Consider the following 13,566-nt stretch of genomic DNA (forward strand, 5'->3'; position numbering starts at 1 on the left):
ATTTGTCCAACTATATATAAAGCCCATTTCCATTTTGGACATTATTTAAAGTATGGTATACAGTAAATGCATTTCGAGTGCGGATTTTTTTAATCCTCATCTCTCTTCAATGCATAATTCAAGGCCACAAATAAATTACATATATATTTAAAATTTATCTTAACATTATTTACAAATCTTTAAATATCCAAAAACGTATAAACTTAAATAGACCTATTGACCTACTTAGTTATCATTTAGGCATATTACCCGAAAACATAACTTTATGTATTGGTAGCTGTTGTCTTTGTATTTCTATCTTTTAATATTTCCTATGTTCATTTTTAATGCCGAGGACCTATACAATATTACTAAATAGAACTATTATTGTATAATTAAAAAAATAAAGCATTATAATACACTGTAACCTTATAAATCCATTTTAAAGCTCCCACTTTATTTCCCTTTACACTCTCTGTTCATGAGAAGATTCTGATTCCTAAGATCTTATCCTCCGAAAACATCATATAAGCAGATTGCAAAAAAAGGCCGAAATGATCCCCAGTGCTGAGATATGGCTGCAGTAAGTTTGCCGTACTAATCTCTAATTCTCTGCCCGCAATCCGCAAGCCTACCTCTAATATTTTCCAATTACTTCTCTTACTCATTTATACCTCGAATTGTGCTCTCCTTCACTTCTGTACCAATTGCAGTCAATAGTTCTTACCAACCAAGGTTTCTCGCTCTGAGGCGAAAAGATCTTTTATCAGATAAACTATTATTCCTCAGGCTCCTCAGTTTTACGGTAATATTCTCCATTTCAGAAATCACCGACTACTTGCACCAAGTCAAACACCTAAACCGCTTTCGACTTTATTACACCGCCTAACGTTAGACCAAACTCCAATTTCCTTCTCGCGTGTTGAAACGTATTCGTTAATTACGTGACACTGTACATCTTAACATTCATCGCTCGACTAAAATATAGCCTATATTTTATCTTTCTTTTTATTTCACATTCACATTGTTATAAAACAAAATTATTGTTTTATCACAGTGAAGATCCTTACGTAATCCGTTACGATCTTTACGATGATCCGTCTCGAGTTGGGTTTTATGACTCGAGAATGTCCGTAAGATGGTTCGAGGAAAGCTACACCTCCACACTCAGCAAGTGAATATTTACAGTTTATTTACACAACAAATATTTACAGGATGTACAAGTTCGACAACATTACATACACTATGCAACAAGGATGTGGTATCTCACGTCGGCTTGTCTATTGGGGACTGTTATACTCCGGGGAACTCAGGTCGCTTTTCGGAGATGGCTCAACCGCGTGGCCGTCCTGTCTCTGCACTAACCCTTCTCAGAGGACTTTCTAAGAGGAGAACACTCTCTCTACACCTCAAAGGTTTACCTAGTGCCAGAGACTACCACGTATCCGGTCTCTCGACCTTCTCCCCGTTTCTCTCGCCACCCTTACCTTTTAAGGGATTCTACGGCGACCACTTGCGACCAATAGGGTCCTTCTTTTCCCCTGGGAGCTTCCAAAGACGTCCGCCCTCCTCCGAACGACGTAGCTTACAAACGCGTCCGTCCCTTGTTTACGTTTTACAAGTCGGCCAACACGTGGCAAACACATTGACGTGTACCATAAACGGAGACGCTACTCTCTTTGTTGTTCCCGGCCGTTTATAGCCCCCAAACCCCAGGTGGGACTAATTATCTCTGTCGCGTGGCTTTTCGACCTAAGACGCTAAAAGTGGATCTTTACAATCACCATTACTTTCATTATTACCATTGAAAATAACTTTTCTCGTTATAAATGATTTTGTACCAAATATTCAATGATATCTCATACTGAAATTGATTAAATCATCGTGTCATTTTAGCTGTATATATTCTAGTAGTAGTAGTTTTTTTTTAATTATTGTGTTTTATAACCCAATATTGCAATCATATTTTTAATCTATACTACATTTATAATAATTAACGTGTTGGAAAACAGGAGACTGCACTGTACGTAATTTAGGCGAATTGTTGGCATATGTTCCTTGACAAGTTTTACTAATTTCCTAACCTGTTTCGTCTACAAATTTATGAATGGCGGATTTCACGTACTTCAATTATAAATTATTCCCGCATTCTCCATTAAAGACTATTTATACCATTATTTTTATTATTATCTATTAAAAAAAATAATATTATTATTAAAATATTAAATTCCTCTTATGTTTCCAAATAAGGGTATGATATGCACTGATTGTTCAAATTTTAAATTTAACTGCTGATTATTATTGTAATTATCGTTTAAATTGTCCAATTGCGCTATTTACCGACTAATGTTTTGGGATAATAAGCGCTTTTTGTTTATTAATCTGAAATGAACCTGAACGTTCCACCCGATCTACCCAGACTGACCTGTCGTTGTCCCTAACCGTTGTGGGGAGTATTACGTCCAGTGGCAGTGATAACAGAAAACATACGCTTCGGCCGAAACGGTTTGTTTATCTTCATAAAACCATGCCAAAAGGTAAAAACTGGTTCACACTATACGAGTTTGTCCAGTACAGTAATATTTGACAGCGTAATATTCCACTGATTACATTATTGTCATAAGTAACGAGTAGGCCTATTCAGTAGATTGGGAGCGCGGACGCTATTCATGCTCCAAATTATGTTCCCGGGCTAAATCCGGTCAGCAGACATTTCACACAGCGCTTAAAAATGATAGAAATAAGTTTAATTTTCAATATTTGGAATGTTCAAAATATTTGTGGCCTGCCCAACTACGATTTATACACAATTTAGACAACGTGTTAATTTATTTTTCTCCCGGATCCGTCTTTATCGTCTAGTGCGGTGTTTTTCAGCCGGGGTGCCGCGGCGCCACGATTGGGGTGTCACAAAGTTTAGGATTTTTAGGCATTTTCTTGGAAATTTACTTAAGTGTAGTTCGAGATAACTCATTGTCAGTATTTCGACAAAATTTAATGGACTTAAATTTTGATATTGAACACGTAGAAACACTATTTTTGCATTAAAATGCTACTTCAAACTGTCAATTTTTGAAATTTTTTTCTCGGGAAGGGAGTCCCTTCCCCGGACCACACCCCAGCGTTGCGCATAATATTCGTTTTCGCAAAAAGTTCATCTGCCCCCATTAGCCCCCCTTATTCAGATTCTAGATCCGCCGCCAGTCAAGGGTGCCACGATTTTTTATTTTTCAATCAGGGGTGCCACTCAATGAAAAAGGTTGAAAAACACTAGTCTAGTGCATCTTGCCGTCCATTCTAATTCGTTCAATACCGGTTCGCTTATCTAAAAAACAAAAATTCCTGAAAAGGATGCGACTTACATATTGGGAGCGTTGCCTGGTAAAGCGACTTTAATAAATCTGGGTAAGCAAACCAATGATACAGTTCGTTATAAAATATACAATGCGGCGGATTTAATACTATTTGTTGGTTTAAGCTTAAAAGCAACTTTAAGAACAAAGAAACAAAAAATCTAAAATGTTGATTTCGTTTTTCCCCTTTATCTGCCTTTTATCAGAGACAATGAATTTACATCAGGATACTCAGAATAGAAAAACGATCATCTATTTTCAAAAAATAAGCTATGCATTTCTGGCGTTTTTATACAAATATTATCATCCCTCTTCAGGCCTTTTTCTGTTCATACACCATCAATTTGTATGAGAAAAATTGATAATTTTTAATATTAATTAACAAAAAAATGATTTTCTGTTCTGAGTATTCTTGGTGAAAGTTCGTTGTTTCTGATAAAAGGCGGATACAGGGGAAAAACGAAATCAACATTTTTAGGCTTTTTGTTTTTAAAGTTTGTTTTTAAACTTCAACCAACAAATGATATAGTTCGTTTCAAATAAAACGGGCTAAGTCATTGGCTTGCTTATCCTGCTGTATTAAAGCCGCTTTATTAGGCAACGCGTCCATTACAACCAATAGACCTACAACATTCTAAGCTGATCTTGGCTAGGACCTTGAGGTCATATACGTTCGAAGATCGAACGTGTATGACCTCAAGACTGGTTACACTGGTGTTGAATCGACAGAATATGTAACATTCGTTGGGCGATCCAATGGTAGTTATGTGACCATGGTCTAAGAGTTTGATTTTATATTCAATTTTGCTATTTTGAGTGCAGTATAACTGATAGGTTTATTTGTATACGGCAACACGACACATTGGCGATCTGCCGAAGGAGATGTCTCTTGAGAGGCCCCTACTTAGATGTTACTAACGTAAAGAAAACACGAAAAAATTCACGTGGCCAGTCTGTTGGCGAGACGTGAACCCATGACTAACTACTGGTAATCATCGGTGGTTTTATTGCTTCCATAATATTCGTAAAACTTAATACTGTATTTGACTATATTTGTGGATTATTATTGACATAAATTAACAGATATAAACTATATGCTGGGATGGAGAAATAACTAATTGTAAATGAATTATATAAACTATATCTTACAACAATGTTTTTACAAGTGGCGTGAACCAGCTGAATGACACCACTGCTGTTGGCACTTGACGTTTCTTCATTGGCTGTTGTCAAGAAGAAACGCGAAATAACAAGTTAGGTAGAAAATGCCACCAGTTTAATTTTCTGTTGCTATATTTTCCTAAACATTGCATTTAGAATATTTTATAAAATTCTATTAGCTTTCGATTGTTAGCATTCGGGCTCTTTAAGCAAACCTGTCCATGTCTTCTCGTTACTCACTGTACTCCCGAAAGATCTTCACAACCACGTTTCCGATTCGTTACTGGAATGATAACATGTCTAGTGTACACGGATTGGTTGGGGGTATCGGCGATGTTTTTCAAATATTGTTAACTTATTGGTTGATGAATTGTAATACTTTTCCAAAATTGCTGAACTACTCTGTGCTTACAGAGTAATGCTATGCAGTTTGAAAACCATCGACGATGGATACGATGGATTGATGGTTATGATTGATATATATCTGGCTATGATTTAGCTAATTATTTTGATAATTGTTGTTCACTCTATATTATTTCTACTTCTTCCGTAAAGGAAACTTATCACTTTAAAAGAGTCCCAATTAATGAATATTCTTCATGTTCCGAGTTAATTGTGGAAGAGTACTTTGTTAACAATAACAATAGAATATTACTGTACAGTTTTTTTCGAGAATTTTGGTTGGGCGAAGCATACTTGAAAACGGCTCTAGAAGTTTTAAATAGAATTTACTGTAGCGACTTTCTGACGGCAATATGGATTTTTAAAAATTTCAATTCAAAAATTCAAGATTCCTTACAGGCCTACTACATTTACACCGGAAAAGTTAAACTGGTTCACGAATAATCACATTCAATTTTAAATGAATTCAACTATTGTATAGTTCACACAATCTCAGGACTAAGGATCTAAGTCTCCAAAACGTAAGAAAGCACGAATGTTCGATAAATCTGAGATCACATGGTACCTTTACGTCACATATCGTGTTCTCTTTACGAAAAGACAGTCTCGACATTTTCGACACGAACTATAACAACTCATAACTTGAGTCGATAACGAAAACATTATCACTGACTGTCTAGCAATCATTAACGCATTCCTTCATTATCCATTTACGCAATGGCGTTTATACTCACAATAATGACAATACTGTAAAACGGTTTAAGTTTAATGTCTTGATAAGCTTTAACTATGAACTGTAGCCAACTGCGTCTTCGATAATTCGGAAATTTATGCACCAAAACATCATCTTTTGTGAAAGGTTTCGACCTTTCGGGAAATAAGAGATTAGGTACTGTAAAGTGGAGTTGGAGCCTGCGCGACTGGCGCAATGCTAAAAGGTCACTGCACTCACTCATTTGTATGGTGTCTGTCATAAGTTACGTTACTGTTTTGCTTATTTATTTTTTCTTCTGGTTTAAATAACTTTTTCAGCACTATAAATCATTGTACAATGCAGTATACAGTGCTGTAACTAGGATTTTGGACACCTATAGCCAAGAATAAAAATGGCGCCTTTTTAATTTTTGTTATTAAATAAAAATAAAAATGATGGTTTATTTCTGAAATATATGTTCGTAGAAATTACAGATAATAAATACTATATAAATATAATTATAGAAGTTTTTTTGTGTTATTAATTTCGAATACATATTATTCCTTCTCGTTGGCGCCTTTATTAAATCGGCGCCTGTGGCAGGAGCCACGTTGGCCATACCCTAGTTACGGCTCTGACAGTATACTTATTTAATAAAACCATTCATTTTTCTGAAAGATTTTTAAAATTAGCAGTAATACATGTAGTGTTGGAAAGAATTACAAATTCAATATTGAAAATTCAAATCGAAAATTCAATATTCGAGAATTCGACGTTCATGAAGGGTTTCTCTGTCCTAATTATTCAAAAACATGGGGAATCAGTGTAGGCCTATATATATAAATGTATATTTGTGAGTTATAATTTGTTGCTAAAATGATTGCTCTTCAAATATATTTTCACAAACACTGTCAATCTTTTCTTTTATTATTTATTGGGCTGCAATTTGAAAAAAACTAGATCTATAAATTACGACTGTTTTCCTCTGGTGTCTGTCCTTTAATCTCGAGAAAGGAGTGAAATCGACGAAGGTCGAGACCAGATATGTAAAACTTAGAGGCAGGATTAACTATATAACACATTAACTACAGTAGAGCGTCGTTTATCCGAAAGCCGGTTAACTCTGCCTTGGGTATCCATATGTGACAATGGGTGTAATCGTACCATTACGCGAGTGTCTGTTGCCGTATACTAGTCATTTTTATATAATAAAGTAGGGAAAATACGTACAAAAAGACATAGGCAACATAATTCGAATTTGGCGGTCTTAAGCGCGCAACTGACCAAGACACCTCGTTATCCGAGCGGCTTTTACTAACCTGTCAAAACGTGAACGCACTCTTCTCATTCGCCCGGGTGTCATGGCCGACAACAAGCGTTGATACGTTACGAATTTTTTTCCTTGCAACAAGTTTTTTGTATAGATGGTAAGTTTTTCATTATTTTATCTATTTGTGTAGCATTTATTTCATCCCTCAAGAATTTGTTGTTGCACTTAAGTAACTTTTTCCATTAAAAATATCATCTTTGTATTTATTTTATAATTTTTTTTTTAATAACGTTATATGGACAAAACGACATACATAGGCAACGGACATAATGACCATATTGTCATTATGTATGTCATTATGTCCATAAGAGCATGCAGCCCCTTGATGTTTCATTTTTCGCGCCATTGAAGACTTACTTTAACCAAGAAATATCCAAGTGGCTGAAAACACATCCTGTTACACAATTTCAGATAACCGGCCTTTTCAACAAGGCATATGGCAAGGTAGCTACAGTGCGAAATGGTTCTCATGGATTTAAAAGCACTGGTATTTGGCCTCTAAATCCTGAAATATTTCCCGATTATATGTATGAGCCTGCGGAGACTACAAACAAACCACTGCTGAAAGACACCTCCAATGAGCAACGTCATCAGCAAACAAGTCCTGGTCTAGTTTCCATAGCTGGGCCATCTACAGTAGCAAGATGATTCATTTTCGCTTCCTGTATCCAACATTCTTCAGGTTGCTGCAACTACACCACCTCAATATCAGCTACAGAGATCCCGTGCCGTCACACCTAACGACAATAATACAGCTGAAATAACAGCACCTACCGAACAACGAGCCGATAATTCATCTCAGGTTCTATCAGCAAACACTGAGCAAGAACTTTTTTTTAACTCAATCAATTCAATATCATTCATCTGCTGCTACTAAAGAACATCCATCGTCCTCTACTCTTGCTGTGTCTATTGAGGAGATTTCTGCAATCCCAAAAGGACGTTTTATAAGTGGTCAAGGAAAACGTAAGCCAAAGACTCGACAAACCTCTTTAGTTTTAACTTCTACTCCTAATATGAAGGCAATTAAATCAAAAAATGAGCCCAAACCTCTGCCAGAGAAAAGGACACGAAACGTTACTTGAAGAAGACAGTGAAAAAGAAAATTTTCCTGAAAACTTTCATGATGATGAAGAGGACTGTCCATGCATATATTGCAATGATCTTTTTTCCCGATCTAAGCCTGGAGAAGACTGGTTACGGTGCTTAAATTGTTTGCGTTCGGCTCACGCTTCTTGCGCTGACGTTTGTAAAAGAATCAAGCGTTTCATTTGTGAACTTTGTCAGTAATTTTATAGTTTTTACGTGTATGTCATTTTTTCCTTACGTAATGTGCCATTTTGTCCATAGCATATGGACAAAATGGATTTTGGCTGATCTCAATTAAACTATTTTTTTCTATTATTTTTATATTATAAATGTTTATTATATTTCATAGGTAAAGAACCAAAGATGATTGGTGTAGAATATGACAGTGCTGTGATTTACCAATAGAGTTATGAACCTAAAATAAAACCATATGTCATTTTGTACGTATTTCCCCTAATGAATAATCCTTAATAAAATTTTAATTAAGTCAAACAGAATCGCAGAAAGAATCAGCAGCGAAGCTCACGCGTGATTTATGTTCACTTTACACTTTACCAGTCCATTATTTTAGTTAGGGGCAATCAACCGGCTACAATATACTACATAGAGTGGCTGTGACCTTAGATACGGCGCTCTTGGTGGAGACGACGGGCACTATCCACTGCTGAGTACGAGCACCACTGAGTACGAATTCCATTTCCATTTATGCGGATGGAATTCGTATACAATCAATAATACCCCAATAAACCGGCGTAACTATAAACAGCCACCTAATACTATGAAACATGTATACTTTCAATATAATCGATTTAAAACTTAAGAGTCACATGATGTGCATACATACAGTATACACATTTTAACCTTTATCTAATTTGTCTCACAAAAATAGTTTAACACATTTCATAACAATTGGCTTCGCCACTGCCAATATTACTATTACCAAATTATTTTTTTTGAAATTTGATTGATGTAATTTGCATTTTTATGGTTTTTTTCAAATTATGTGAGCCTGTATCCACATTGACAACATACAATGGGTAAATAATAATAATAATTATTTTTTATTAATCTTTCTTAACCACTCAGCAGTGAGCGATGGATATATCCGTCAAGGGAGATCGCGTGGCACTGGTGAACGACGTCTATATCCGCAAAAAAATTCATATAAAATACCTGGATCATTTCGTGAAGTCGTAGAATTTTCACGAGTAGTTGGATTCTCCAACTTTGTTTTGGAATATCCTTTAATTCTCGAGAAATTACAATAAACGAGAGAAAATTAAAATAAATATGAAATTTTAGAGGGCCATCTATCGACATAAATCGAATTTAAACCTCTCGCCATCATCTGATTGGTTAAAAAAAATTAATATTCCTAATTGGCTCGCGTCAGAAAAAAAAATAGGTGTGACTTCTGTAAATCACGCTATCGCGAGAGCTCCGATGCGACCTGGAAAAGCGACAGCCTACGTCATCAGTCTAACGGTCCTTGTCTGACCTACTTTTTGTGAAATCAACATTAGAGTAAAACGTAGTAAGACGTAGTAATTTATAGTAAAACTGTCCTCTCTAATATTCGTAGTAGTTTGTAAAGCTTGAATTTCAATTTAATAAGTATTATTTAGTTCGGAAACATTAAAAATACATCATTAATATGTATAGCTTAAAAGTGATCTCAACGTTTGATATCCAAGAAGTGCTGTCTTTAGAAGTTTGATGATATTTTTGACCAGATTCGATAGGAACTTAATTATTGTTTATATCAATTAGCCTTTGGTAAAATCAATTTCGTTACGGGTCGTTTCACTTAAAGTCGGTTTCCAAGAATCTATCAACAACGTTAATGAAGAGTTATGGCACTTTGACTTAAATGAACATCTTAACATTGTGTGTAGACTAAGTAAAAGTACTCCATCTATGAGAATTTGATACAGAGCGAGTTCATATTATTTCTTCCCTTTTTTACCGTAACAAAATACACTAATCACGAGTGCAACGAGATTGAAATTTCTGTAGGATCTGATTAGACGACTGGGATATTCTACTTTCCTATTTTTCGTCTCATTTGAATCCTTGTTCGCAGAACAGGTCCCATTACTCACCTTCAATAAACTTGTAACAACCAAATCGCTTCCTCGATTCATTTCTTCTATCATTGATTATACGTAGTAGTTTAATTCGGCAAAAGCTTAAAAAACATTTTTTTATTTTATTCTACTGTTTGCTCTACTTACCATTAAGGCTGACTGTAACCTATGATTATGCACGCGTCACTTGCAGATGACGTTGAAAAAATCCATCAACAAGTTGCTTAACTTTTCCGGCAACAATTAAAACTGCGTGTGACACCATCTGTTATATTTTATTAAAATAACTTATTAAGTGGAAACTGTCCATGATGTCCATGGACATCATCATGGCCCACTTAATGATGTCCATGGACATCATTAAGTGTAACGGATGTATTGAAATATCATGTAGTTTAGTGTATCGATTTATTTTGGAACAAAATACCATATAGGCATGTATAAGTTGCATTCTACTAGTTTTCAGAAAGAAAATTTGAAACGATTTGAGTCTTCATTTACTATACTAACGAGGCAAAACTGAAGTATTAAGAAACATGGCAAAAACACAACAGAGTAATCTTATCATCCCCAAACTCTTTTGTTCTCTGGATCTGTTCTGACCATCCTTGAAGAACATATCCTCGGGGCAATAAAGTCTTGTCAAAGCTGGTAATACTATTCCTTGTTAATTTCTTCTTGTAACAAATGCCACATATTATAGATCAAATACATGTAAGTAATATGGAAAAATCAACTTAGAAGTTATGTGACATACAAAGAAAATGGCAAGAGAGCAGCAAGAAGAAATATGATGTCAACGATAAAAATCTTCGCTAGTTGATTTAAGAAAAGAACGCCTTGAGTAGACTCCAAAAAAAAAATCGTCAAGCATTTAAAAAGGAAGCCAAGTTTCCTCCGTGAAAAGTGATCTAGAGTTTATCTGTAAAACGAGAGTGAATACGTCAGTGTACTTAAAACCCACGTTTGCGCCACTATATATACCAGCATGGTCAAATGATCCGTTTAGGTACAAGATATCAGCGTTTAAGGCGCTTATTAAAAGGGCCTTCTTGTATTGCACCAACGTACAAGATTAACAACTTAGAGAGATTAGCAGAATTAAGAAGGTGGCAAAATGTTTAGGATACAGAACAACCACAATCGAAGGATTGGTCAGCAGTTACAGACATCGTGGAAGCAGACGAAATAATAGGGAAGATAGGATCAACAAGTTCACATACAATAGGAAGATAGAGGGAGTAATGGAGGAATTATGTAAACATAAAAACATATACAGATTGCTAAGGAATGATAAAGATGAAGTGAGAATGCAAGAGAAAGTGGGGGTCTACAAAATTCCTTTTGAAAATCCGCAGTTAGGAGTGACAAAAGATTATGTTAGAATCATTAGAAGTAACTTGGCAACACGTATAAGAGAGCACAAGTACGACGTGAATAGAAAACATAACAACACCGTTTTGGCAGTCATGACACAAACAGAAGGAGCGAGTGTGAAGTGGGATGAAGCGAGAATAGTTAAGACGGTTCATTCTCCGACAATTGCGTTAGGTATGGCAAAAACAGATATATATGAGTAAAGTGAACAAGTGCTTAAATGCAAAGGACGCTAATGCTCTCCCAACGGCCTGGAAATACGTAATAGAAAAAGAAATGGGAGTTAAAAACCCGTAAAAGGTTGTGGCAGTTATGCTTTAACTGGTTTAATGTATTTTCGTTATAGTAGTTTATTTTTACATTGTTTGATTATATAATGTATTAATAATTTGTTGTTTATTTAATATTTAACCGTTTAATGTAATAACTTTTAAAAGATTTTCGAAAATTTTAAATTTAACGAGTATTCTAAAAGCTTTGTGTTCGTTTTGTAGAACAGTATTTTCTGAGATGGCCTATAAAAAATAGGCTGAAAGCGTTTGAATATTAAGGTACAGTAGGCTCAGCAAGTGTTCTGGTGTTATTAATATTGTATGTAAACCGATGAGGAGATGGAGATAGTTTCAATGGCGGCACCGGCCAACGAGTATAAGATATACAGAAAGATTGCATTGAAACTAGTTAAGACTGGCTGCAAATTGAAATTCCTTAAGGAATGTGCTGACAAAAAGGTGTTTCCGATGTCCATACACAGGATTAGCGTACCAGTGGAGTGCGGTGCGTTAAAAGGAAGGTTCTAAGAGGCATGTTTACGTAGATCAATTAGGCTTCTAAAAAACAAAAAATATGGAATTTTAAAGGAGTGCATTGAGCTGGAAGACACAGTAAACCAGAAAAATCCGGAATGGTTAAAAGAAATCAATTATAAGGTGGTAAGACTAACGGACTGAGTAAAAAATACCCTGGAAAGGAAGTATTGCAGAAATATAAGGTGGATTTTAAAGAAACAAACTCCCAAGGAACAAAAAAGTAATGTAACACCATATATTCTTTGGGACCAGATTGAGGTACCAAAAAATGTAGAGAGTGCTAAAGAATGGACCTAGTTATGTTCCAAACGACAAGAGCAATTGGGAAACTACAATGGCTGAAATGGAAAGAGGGATGACTGGTCTTAATGAAGTTGAAAGGGATTATTTTAGACGAGAGTGAATAGATTTTTTTTGTCCGTGTATATATAATTATTGAATTTGGCTATAATAACCATTAGATACGGACGTTATTAAATAACTATCCGAAAAAAAGTAATTCAAAAATGGATGAGAGGTACAATCTGGGGGAAAAAACCTGGAAGTTATCAGTATGCTGATGAAATGACTAATTTTCGAAATGCAGGCGAAAACACACTGCAAGTAAGGATAAGAGAGTATCATCATGTTAGCCATCATTGCTGATGAAAACAAGCTACCATTGTTTGCGGTGTTTAAATAAAGAATACTTCTGAAAGGGAAATTTGGTATAGGTTCAAGAAAATCGTCGATGATGGAACATCTCTTTCACGACTGGTTAGTCACTTTGGTTTTTGCGACTAGACACGTTTTTACTTTGCCATTCTATATTGGTGATTGACAATTTCCAATGATATATGTGTAAAGTGTAAAAAAAAACTGAGACATGATGGAAATATCAAGAAGCAATATGCTGAATTTCTTAATGTATCAATCAACTGCCTCTTTAAAGTACATTTGTGGCAGCTGTATAGCAAATGAAAGTGCAATTTTTCGGAAATGACACCAGTAGACACTTGAAGGAAGTGTCATGTCAAATATGCAAATGTAATGTTTACAGGATGTCAATACCCCAAGAAATGATATCGAAATCTAATGTGATTATGGAAGTAAAGACGATGCCTCTGGGCAAATCTTCCAATGACAAAGTTGATAACGAGTCAACAACAGCAACAGTGAAGAACTGGATGAGAAATGATCAATGACTACTCATTTCGCATTATTATTTAATTCCTCACTACTGCTGTTGTTTATCTCCAATATTTGACTAATATTTTCAGAAAAAAGTATACGCGTAAACATGGTA

This window comes from Centruroides vittatus, unplaced genomic scaffold (genome assembly GCF_030686945.1).
Source record: "Centruroides vittatus isolate TY-2023 unplaced genomic scaffold, ASM3068694v2 contig_301, whole genome shotgun sequence".
NCBI classification, from domain to species: Eukaryota; Metazoa; Arthropoda; class Arachnida; order Scorpiones; family Buthidae; genus Centruroides; species Centruroides vittatus.